This window comes from Semicossyphus pulcher, unplaced genomic scaffold (genome assembly GCF_022749685.1).
Source record: "Semicossyphus pulcher isolate SPU_LCO1_2020_fin unplaced genomic scaffold, fSemPul1.0.p SCAF_9, whole genome shotgun sequence".
NCBI lineage: Eukaryota > Metazoa > Chordata > Actinopteri > Labriformes > Labridae > Semicossyphus > Semicossyphus pulcher.
Genome location: NW_027211770.1, coordinates 30,089,952 through 30,100,412, shown reverse-complemented (window position 1 = coordinate 30,100,412; position 10,461 = coordinate 30,089,952).

The following is a 10,461-nucleotide window of genomic DNA, read 5'->3' as shown; positions in this document are numbered from 1 at the left end:
ATAGTCTGAATCAGCAAAGCAGCGCTGCGTTCTGCCCAGCAGGCACCTCAGACAGTGAGCCAAGAGGAAGTGCTCCAATGGGGAAGGGGGGAGGGGGCTTCTCAAGAGCTCATCCTTTTGTAATGGCTGCCAGTGACATCTGGTTATCCTGCTGCCATCCACAGGCTGGGCCTGTTCTTATAACCAGGAATATTATGTGGGGATTATTTCTCCAGCAGATCCGGTCCTACCATCCAAACAAGCAAACATCCATTACTTCATTCCAAGATGGTGCTCAGGAAGACGCAGTGATTGCATAATGGGAGCACCTTTGGTCCAAACAAAAAATAGCAAATACATTTTCTCATCACTAACCCATCATCTACTCAAAACCTGCTCCAACTGAGCGGGAACACATCGCTCTTTCAGAGGTTGTGTGTCATGAGTTGTGGGAGGTTGTGCGCCGAAGCAGGAGCTTTCGTGCTCGATCCATTTGCAGTGCAATAAAGCACGATCAAACACAGCTGAAGTTGAATCTCCTCCACGCTAACAGGGTAAGGGCCCGATCAGACAGAGCGTGTTTTAGCAGCTGGCAGCTTTGTTATCATTGTTTTCAATGAGAGGCTTTTTGCGCGCTGCTTTTGCTTTGCAGAGCGCCTCGTGTTTTTTTCTGCTCTGAGCGCCTCGAGTTGAAAAAACTTAAACTCAAGGGGCGTTTCTTCTCATTGTCCAGTGAATGGAGAGGCGGGCCTTCTGTCAGTTTACAATATAACAGTTAGGTTAATGACAGCTATGATTCGGTGGTTGCCTTAACAACAGTAGAAAAAAAAAGCTTCAACAAAAAAGGCAGTGCGATGCGCCTCGCGTTTTACAGCCTGCAAAACGCTCTCTGTCTGATCAGGCCCTAACTGTAGTGTCGCCCAAATGATGGTACCTTCTTCTTTGAGTTTTAATGGCGGTTGGCAAACCAGCTTAAAAGGTGCATTACCGCCACCTATTGGACTGGTGGTGTAGTGCAGTTACTTTTATGGTTTCTTCACACGTCATTGGCCTGATTTGCATAATCTTCCCAGGACTTTAGGCCGCTGTGGAAACGCAGACAACAATGGGCCACAGGAACCATTTAGTGCCTTGAAGAGAAGTTCCTGAAACTAAAAGTTCCTGGAACTAAAAATTCCTGGTCGAAAAGCACCTATATAGAGGCGCCGGTTTAGCTCAGCGGTTAAATCACCAACCCATACACAGAGGCTACAGTCCTCGATGCAGTGGCCCCAGTTTCAACTCCCACCCTCGGCCCTTTGCTGCATGTCATCCCAACGGTCTCTTCTCCTGTTTGTGACACTATCCACTTTCCTCTCTCTAAATAAAGGCGTTATATTCTATATCTTTGTTTCCAATAAACTTTTTCCAACACAGCTCGTCTCTGAATTCTTGAACGTTCTGTATATCCCTCCATAACCTCTCTGATGTTAATCTCAGTCTTTATGAATGGAAGCCATAATGGACTAACAACTAGTGTCAAAGGTCGCACTAATGCAATACAACGGACCAAAGCATACAAGCACAAATAGACCTTTTAGCTTCTAAATCCATGTTGTGGTCTCAGCTGCTGCCTGCTCTAATGAGAGTCCGGCTAATGCTGAGCGCGCAGTGTTCTTTGGGGTTAAAATATTGGCACCACTATAAAGAGAGTGTCACTTAAGCTACAAGCCTTGAGCTCATTTAATTTTGGAGTGTCAGCAATTTCTGTGAAACCATCATCTAAAAATATGAATTAAAAGGACAGAGTCGAAGCGCTGCGGCACTTTAAAATGTCATGGTGGCTACTAATCCCTGAAGAGCGCACTTGGAGATGGATCAGCACGTGACAGATCAACCATTGGAAAAATTATGAATGTGTGCCGACAGCTTGTGTTTGTGAATCGGGCTCTGATTCCCCTGTGCGTGATAAGGGGGTTTTTCCTCTCGCTGCTTAGAATAAAAACTAATCCCTTAAACATCAGAGCACATGTGTGCATCAACGGAAGGCACAGACGCACAGCGGACCGGCCGTATAAAGAGATTAGATCCCAGGAACCATGAATGACTTTGTTTTGCTGCCAGTTTCTGAAGGGATCCGTTGATAATTTTCTCATCGGCACGTGACAAATATACAAAGCAAGGGTCCAGAGGGAGCTGATGGTCTCAGGCCCACACACACACACACACACACACACACACACACACACACACACACACTGTGAAGATGTCAGAGTAGGATTCAGTGCTTGTAGTCACGCTTCATTTCCGAGCACACATGATTACGTTTACTATTAAACACTTGTCACTGAATGAAATATCAGCAGTGATTCGTTGCCTACGTGTGAATCACATCTACCTGGCAGGTGACTCTTTCCAGGTGTTCCAATGGTAAATGTCATTTCAGAGCTTTTTATCCCAACAAGCACGTATTTTAGAGATACAGCTTTAAAGTTAGTTTCTCAGTAAATATAAAGTATCTTGTCAGACTTCTAATCTAATTATTCTGTGAGTTTGTTTCCTCTTGCGGTGGGCATATGGTCTGAAAAGTTCATATAAAATTCTAAAGAGATGGTGAGAACACACCTGTGTGTGAAGCATGCTGCATTAAAAAACAAAACAAAACAGACTCTGAAAAGACAACCATCATTTGATATTTTTGCTCAGTGATCCTCCAGGAGAGGAAGAGAAGTCTGATGTCAGTGCAGTAAGGAGTATGGAATGACCAGTGTTAGGGTAATCTCAGATTCTACGAGTAATATTGACCAATCACGTACCAGCAGGCTGCGACCTATGCGGGAAAAACACTCTGTGTGGAGAGCAAAAGCAGTAATGACATCCCGGCTCCCATCAGCGGCTATCTGACGATGATTTAGCTTCTTATTGATCTCTATAAACACACATCTGCAGCAAGTTCAGCTAACAATCTGTTCTAGATCAAACATTTCAACTTGAGACAAATTCCCTTTACGCTGCGTCACGAAAGCTGCTCAGTGTTCAGATTTCCCGACTTCCTTGAATGCATCAGATCGATCCCACCTCCATTCAACAAACTTCTCATTTTAAAGTAGTTTTTTTCTCCTCTTGACGACCGACCTGACAGAGCTTCATATTGACTTTTTACAAATCTGCATCATGATGTTGAAATTTCAGCAAAGGTAAGACCCGTTAATAATGAGTAAAATCACAGGAAAAACGGGTTCTTTTTCTTTAAACAATGCAGCACGTGGAAAAGGAAGTCTGACCGGAAGCCGTTTATGCTAACTGCTATATATCGTCATCAGACTATAGAAGATGGGATCTGAGAATGGTGTTTGGGTACAAAGTATGTGTTACAAAGTAATGTGTTAGACTCAGATTACTGTTTTTTGTTGTAACAAGTAAAGTAATGCGTTAGTTCTGCAATTCAAATAATCCATTATTTAGTTACTTTTTCATAAAAAGTAATCTGTAACTGGGAACAAAATGCTGTATTTCCCTTTTCCTGCCAGGAAAAAAAGATATTCCTGAAACAATGTTTCTGTTTCTCTCCTCCTTCTTGGCAGGTCGCTGCGTACCAGCAGAAGGTAAACACAGCTGTGTCAGTGCGCATGTGTAGCTAGCTAACTCGGCTAGCGAGCTGTCAGAGAGGACAGCGTTTACTTTGTGTAAATATTCATACTATTCTGAATGTTTGGGTGAAAGGGACGAGAACAACATGACGGTGAAATGTAAGCTGTGTCTGGAGGATAAGTGCTCGTTGGCTGTGGAGAGCTCGACTTCAAATGTGAAGAAGCATCTGCAGCTAAACGCAGCTCCACAACACTGGTGGGACCAAGGGCCTGTGTTGTACTGTTGTCATAGAAACAGCTGTGCCGAATACTGTATGCCTCAGCCCAGATCCCTGTCAGACTGTTAGCATAAGAGGCGATGCAATGACGGTAGAGTCGATACAAGTAAAGGCAGACGTACAGCAGGTGACACGCCGTCCTGACAATATAACACACATGTGAAACGAGTCACAAAGAGGGTTTAATTTCTGATAATGCAAAGGTAATCTGACGGGTTACATTTCTCAGACTTTTAAAAGTAGCGTTACCCAACACTGGAAATTACATTTTCAAAAAAATCACATCAGGGAAATAAAATTGAACTATTAAGAGACAGGATCAATATTACAATAGTTATATAAAAAAAATATTTGATCTATCTAAAGCAATACTTTTGAGCTGAAATACAACAAACCCAGGACCCTCAGTGATGCTTAAAACAACATTTGCCGCAGACCAGAAGCATTACTCGAAAAAGAATTGGCATCTTCTAGGCACAAGTACAAGCTCTATATTAAAACACCTCCCACACTGACAGACTGGGATCGAAGAATATTGAAGACAGACTTGTTGTAAATTGAAATGAGAATAAAAATGAATCCACACGTTTCAGGAATTGGTGGCTGCTTTTTTTAACGTGTGAGGAACCTCTAAATAATGTATAGCCACAACCTTTTGTGAGGAAAGTGGTCACTGAATGTTTTTCCTTCCAGACAGGAAGGAGACACTGATTAATGACATAGATCAGGGGAAACATATTGAAAGTAAAGCTTAGATACATTGACCACCTGGGGCATGAATGCTAAAGAGGACTACAGTATTCTAATTGATGCAGATACCTTAAACAACACACAAAGATTGTGTTCGTGTTTGTTTTTTGCTTGTATTATTTGATGCGGTGCTTATTTTCTTTTTATGCTTACAGTGGTCAGAAGGCAACGTTGCTCAATCAACCCTGTCTGCAACTTCAACCAACTGAAATGGTGGAGATATCAATGGTTGTTCAAGAATATTTAGGTAATGTAATCAAAGTCAAATATGTCTTAGTAATTTATTTTGTGGGATTCATTTGACTACTTAAACTTCTGCTTTATGGCTAACTAACTTCCCTTGAATACAGATGGTTCTGTATAAATGTTCCACTTCTGCCTCACCAGCCAGTCGCCTGTTTTGTTGCTGGACAGGTAGTGTACAGTTGTTTAAACCGAGATTTTTTTGCTGAAAACAGTGAGAAGTTTGCTGAAAATAATCCGCCAACCCGTACAAGCACAAAGTTTGTAACTTTCCGTCTTCTCATACAGCCCGCAGGAGGGTTTGCTAGATTTGCATCTCAACCGATGGCAGGCAACGTGTTCTCATAGCAGAAAAATAGGATTTTGGCACAAAAACCCACAATATGTTGATTCGGTGTTGCAAATTTAAAAGTAACTTTGCTGAGTTATTTTGTAAAACTTCACCTTACTTCCTAACATGAATACAAATAACAGTTTGAAACAAAAAACCCTCAGAGGTTTAGAGACACGTGTGTTGTGTTAATTAGTATGTTGCATGTCCTTGTTGTTTTTGCCGTCTGTATTTTGTTTGTTGTATTTTTGGTCCCCCAGTGTCTTTGTATCCAGGTGGACTACTGGATCTCCTCTAGGCTTGTTCAGTTCTCTGTAATGTTCCTAAATGAGCACACTGCAGCCTCATTTTGCATGCTAATGAAGTTCTCTTAACCTACATTATATGACTACATGCACTTTCATCATGAACAACTGTGATGCATCTCCTCCTACCGATTATGGCATCCCTCAGGGCTCAATGTTAGGCCCCATTCTTGTTTTCACTTACAATGCTCCCTCTGTGGGACATTGAACACAACGTATACATTCAATTCCATTTCTATGCCAACGACACACATCTCTACCCGCTGGTTAAACCGTGAGACAAAGTCAGTCTACAAACCTTGTTTCTGAAGCTGTAAGACACCATGTCTGAGGGCATCCTCTTTTCTGGGCACATTCAACTGGGATGCGACCCGAGGTAGACCTAGAGCTAACTGTAGGGACTGTATGTCACATCTGGTCTGGGAACTTAGCGGGATCCCCTATAAGGAGCTGGAAAACGTTGCTTGGGGGAGGGACATATGGACTCATTTGCTTGGCTTGCTGCCATTGTGACCTGCCCCAAGCAACGGATGTATAGCAACTTTTGGTTGCAACTCGAGGACCCTGGGGCAGTGCTGACCCCAGTCTCTCTGAACATCATTGCAGAGCTACAAAATCAGGCCACAGACTTCCTCATGTGAGATATGAGAAACTACCGCACTAAAAACCACTAAAAATAGTACTAAATGCTCTTTTTAGTACACACGCTCGGCTTGGAAACAAAAGGTTTGCATTTGATCTAATCTGTTTAATTCTGAACAGGACAGTTTGTTCTTTTCTGACCAGTTCAGACGAGAGAACAGAGACATCAGAAATCGAATCAGATTTATGTTCTGAATATACAGTTTGAAGGGCTCAGATGCTGCTCATGAAGAGTTTTAATGCATCTTGATCCAAGCTGCTACCATTTTATCATCTCCATTCTCACTGGAGCCGCTGAGTCTGGTTGAGGAACTCCTAAGGAATCAACATCCTCCATCTGCTGCCGTTTCACAAACCATCCATCAGTAAAGCGTCCTGAGGCTGAGGCTAGGAGTGGGCGCTGTCTTTCTACAGCCTGTATCCGATATGATCTTAATCCCTCTGAATCTAAGAGGAGCAATGCCATTGAGGAGATATAGATGTAAAAAGTGGAAAATCTAGGGCTGCAAGCGAGGCATCGATTCATCATCGTACTTCTCATGAGAGGAATCAGAAAAGCCTGACTCATCTCTGCTACTGATGACATTAGAGGCCTCATTTCCATAAAAATAGTGAGGCACCCAGTAGTCTAATGACTAAGACTCATACCACACAACTGCAACAGAGCTCATTTCTTAAAGCTACAGCTCAACATTTCTTGTTTTTGTTCGTCTTTTAAGATATTTTATGGCGTCAGTGAGGTTAACACCATCTCATTCGACAGTCGACCACAGTGTTTACTGACCTTTAGGACTTTATTTTGGTGGCATAGAGATAAGTAATCAATACATTTAAAGCAGCAGGTTCCTAGTTACTTCAAGATATTTCTGGAGCAGTGATGTCTAATTTGTTATTATGAAGATTACAAAGCTTCCAGTTAACCAGATAGTACAGGTTCATTTGTGAGATAAACATGAAACCTCCATAGAATTGATAGCATGCACTGTTTCGTTCTGCAAGGTGTGTGCAGCAGCCACTTTCGGGACACCTGCAGAGAGAGAAATCCATTTACAGTTTTCTATTATATGGATTACCCACTTCAATACCAAAACATAAAAACACAGTTATTTATGTCATAAATAATCCAAAAAAACAAAACAGACAGATTAAAGAATGATTGGATGATACACCACCCTCTTACCTCCAGTAGTGGGCAGTGTTTATGATATTTTAAATCAGGCTTTGTATCTCATATGCACACTTTACCGTCTTTATATCAGAATATCGAACAGACATATACAGCAACTGCTGCTCGACTGTGACTCTTTCTGTTAAGCTATAAAACACTGACACACATTCACACAGCGAGAAAGCAGAGGAATCGCCGCTTGGAGGACAACACTTTGACCCTTGTGAATAAACAAACAAACGCAGGTTGGAATGAAAAAAGACAACAGTCTAATCTGCTCTGTTGGAATCAAAACAAGCCTTTAAAACCTCTTCCCTGTCTGCTGCACTAATCTCTGAACTGGTCGGTGAAAAGTGCACACAGTTCAGACCAGGATTTAAACTGTCTCTCGGTACACTGGCAGAGGGAGAAGAACATGAGTGATGTTTTATAGAGCTTAAACACAATTCATTTAAGCAGGGGACAGCATTAGAGTTACGTAATGTGTCCCAGAGGGAGGCCTATGGATCAGGGATGCATATATAAAATGGGATGTCGTTCGGTTTTCCCTGCAGTGCCCCATCGCTGTGATGTAAGATTACTTCTTGTTATTACAGAACCTCTACGATGGCAAGAGGCTCACATCCCGTGATGGTCTGAGTCAGCAAATTGATCATATGACAGGAGCAAAGGATCCTGGGAGGGAGAAGTTTTGCGGTGAGTTTTGACAGCTGAAAACAAAATAGGAAGCAGATGTGGCCGCAGAAAGAGGAAGGAGGGAGAAACAGGAATTTCGCATCAAACCGGTCCTCAGATTACTTCCCAGTGCACACAATGAAGGGAGACGGGAAAATCAATCACAGCATTAAGATAATGGCTGCTCACATCGGAGCGTTTGGATTATAGAAATGCATTCTCCTCGTCAGCTTATACAGAGATATTAATAGATTTTCTAACACTGCAGATAAAAATAGAGCCATCGACCGCTTGGTAACCACCTTAGGAAGGAACATTGGATTATAAATCTATCTGCCGGGAGCCATTCCCCCTTTCATCAAGCGCACACACATACATTTACACACAGGTCATGACCTCCTGCCTGTTCATTGGCGGGGGAGAAGGGGAGGGGTTGGGTGCTGGTTGATGGATCAATCGAGACGCTATCGTCCATGAGTCTCATTATCTAAAGTGGCCGTGGAGGAACCTGGACGGAGAGTCTTAAAGGAGCTTAAAGTGCACTCTGGTGAAATCCAGCGAGAAGACTCTCCGGGAAAAAAAAGGAAAACGTTCATCGATCAGAAGATAGTGAGCTGTCGGTGATGAGAGGCCGAGCCTGCAGCCGCTCGGCTGTGCTGCATTAACGCACCAGAGATCATAACACAGCGCGGATCTCAGCACTGCAGCAGAGATTGCTCGTGACCTTGAGGGGCACAGCAGCTGCTCACTGAAGAGATAGATAACTGAAATACTCATCAATTCTTGTTGGTCAGGGCGCTGAATGCATTTCACTGTCTGTGCTGTTTAATTTAGCTGCATCATTAGACCCACAACAAGTGCTGTTTTACACACTGTGGTAAAAATGGGTTAAAAAGCAGAAGGAACTGTTTTAACCAGAGACAACAATGTTCATTACAGACATGTTATACTCCCCACATCGTGTTGGGACAAACCATATGCTGACCTTTTTTTAGTGCGTGTATGTTAAACTTTGTCATAAGATTGGCACTACAACCAAGCTCATAGTAATAATAATAAATATATTATAAAGCACAATCACAGTGCTTTACATGGATTCAAAAGACTAAGACAAAACAATGTAAAACATTTAAAACACACTATAAGACATCACATCAGAGAAATGTACAAACAGCCTGAAGACACAAACACAACAGTAAACAAGAGGGTCTTTAGCTTTTGAATACCTCAACCGAACATGCCTGTCTCATGTCTACAGGTAGGCTGTTCTATAATGTCGGTGCACGCAAAAAAGCCCGCTCACCAACCGCCTTCTTTTTGACGGCGGAGACACTCAAAAGAGCAGTCTACTGCAGACCTCAACTCTTCTTTGGCAACAGAAGGACATTACAATAATCCAATCTAAAGAATACAACGACTTCCTTAAACGACAGGATAGATCTCATCTTGGCGATGTTTGTGAGGTTGGAAAAAGGCGACTCTCGTCACCTCCTTTTATCAAACCAAAGTGTTTGATAAAAAGCACGGCAAGATTCTTAAACTGTGTCTGCAATGAATAACAGTCATCCAGAGACAGAGTGCATATTGATGACTTCAATAACAATCATTTCTGTCCTTGCTGAGTTAAGAAGCAGGAAGCTTGACGACAACCAACTTCTAACAGCAGAATGCATAATCTGAGCTCATGGGCTCTATCACAGATTACAAGGGTTCATCCTTAGCAGAGATTCTGCGAGATGAAGTGACATATATTTGCTGTTACAAATGCATCTTTGCTTTATTTGATACACTGAGGCGTTTTACCCTCTAAAGGGTTACTTGGTTTGGTGTGACCAATGTGTAATGTTGGCTAATGTTAAAGGGATAGTTCGAATGTTTGGACACCAAGTTGTATGAAATACGTGCGAGTTATGTAGACACAGGCGGAGTGATACTAGATTGTTCAAGAGAGAAAATAGTGCCACAAAAAGGCGCAGTATTTTAAATCGTAGGAGGAGGATTTTGTGTTGAAGTGGATCACCATCGCCTGCGTGTGCGGAACTACTTACTCTACGTTCAGAACCGTCCAAAACTCCGACCACAGGACTCAGTGAGGGAGCTAATAGTTTTGCATCCACTACACTACTAGCAAGTATTTCATGGTGTCCACAAATCCGAACAATCCCTTTAACAAACTTCAGCTACACATTGCTGTGTGGAGACTTCATGTACTGATATATTCAAATGATGAAGTCTGCAGAGGTCACTGTCCTGACCCTAACTCTAAATGTCCTGCACTGCATCGTGAGGCCCCTTGTGGACTGCGTGCATGATCAGCCTGGTCAGTCTGCAGCCCTCAGACTTTCCTCCAATACTAACAAGAATAAAACCACCTGTAGTCCAACTGAACCCTCTCCATTCATACTGCTGCTATCGTTCACTCAGACCTCATTACATGTATGAGTAACCTGCTGCCATGTATCACCGGACATATGAGCTACATGGAACCTTCTTATATTTAGGTGAGTGACTATATGTGCTA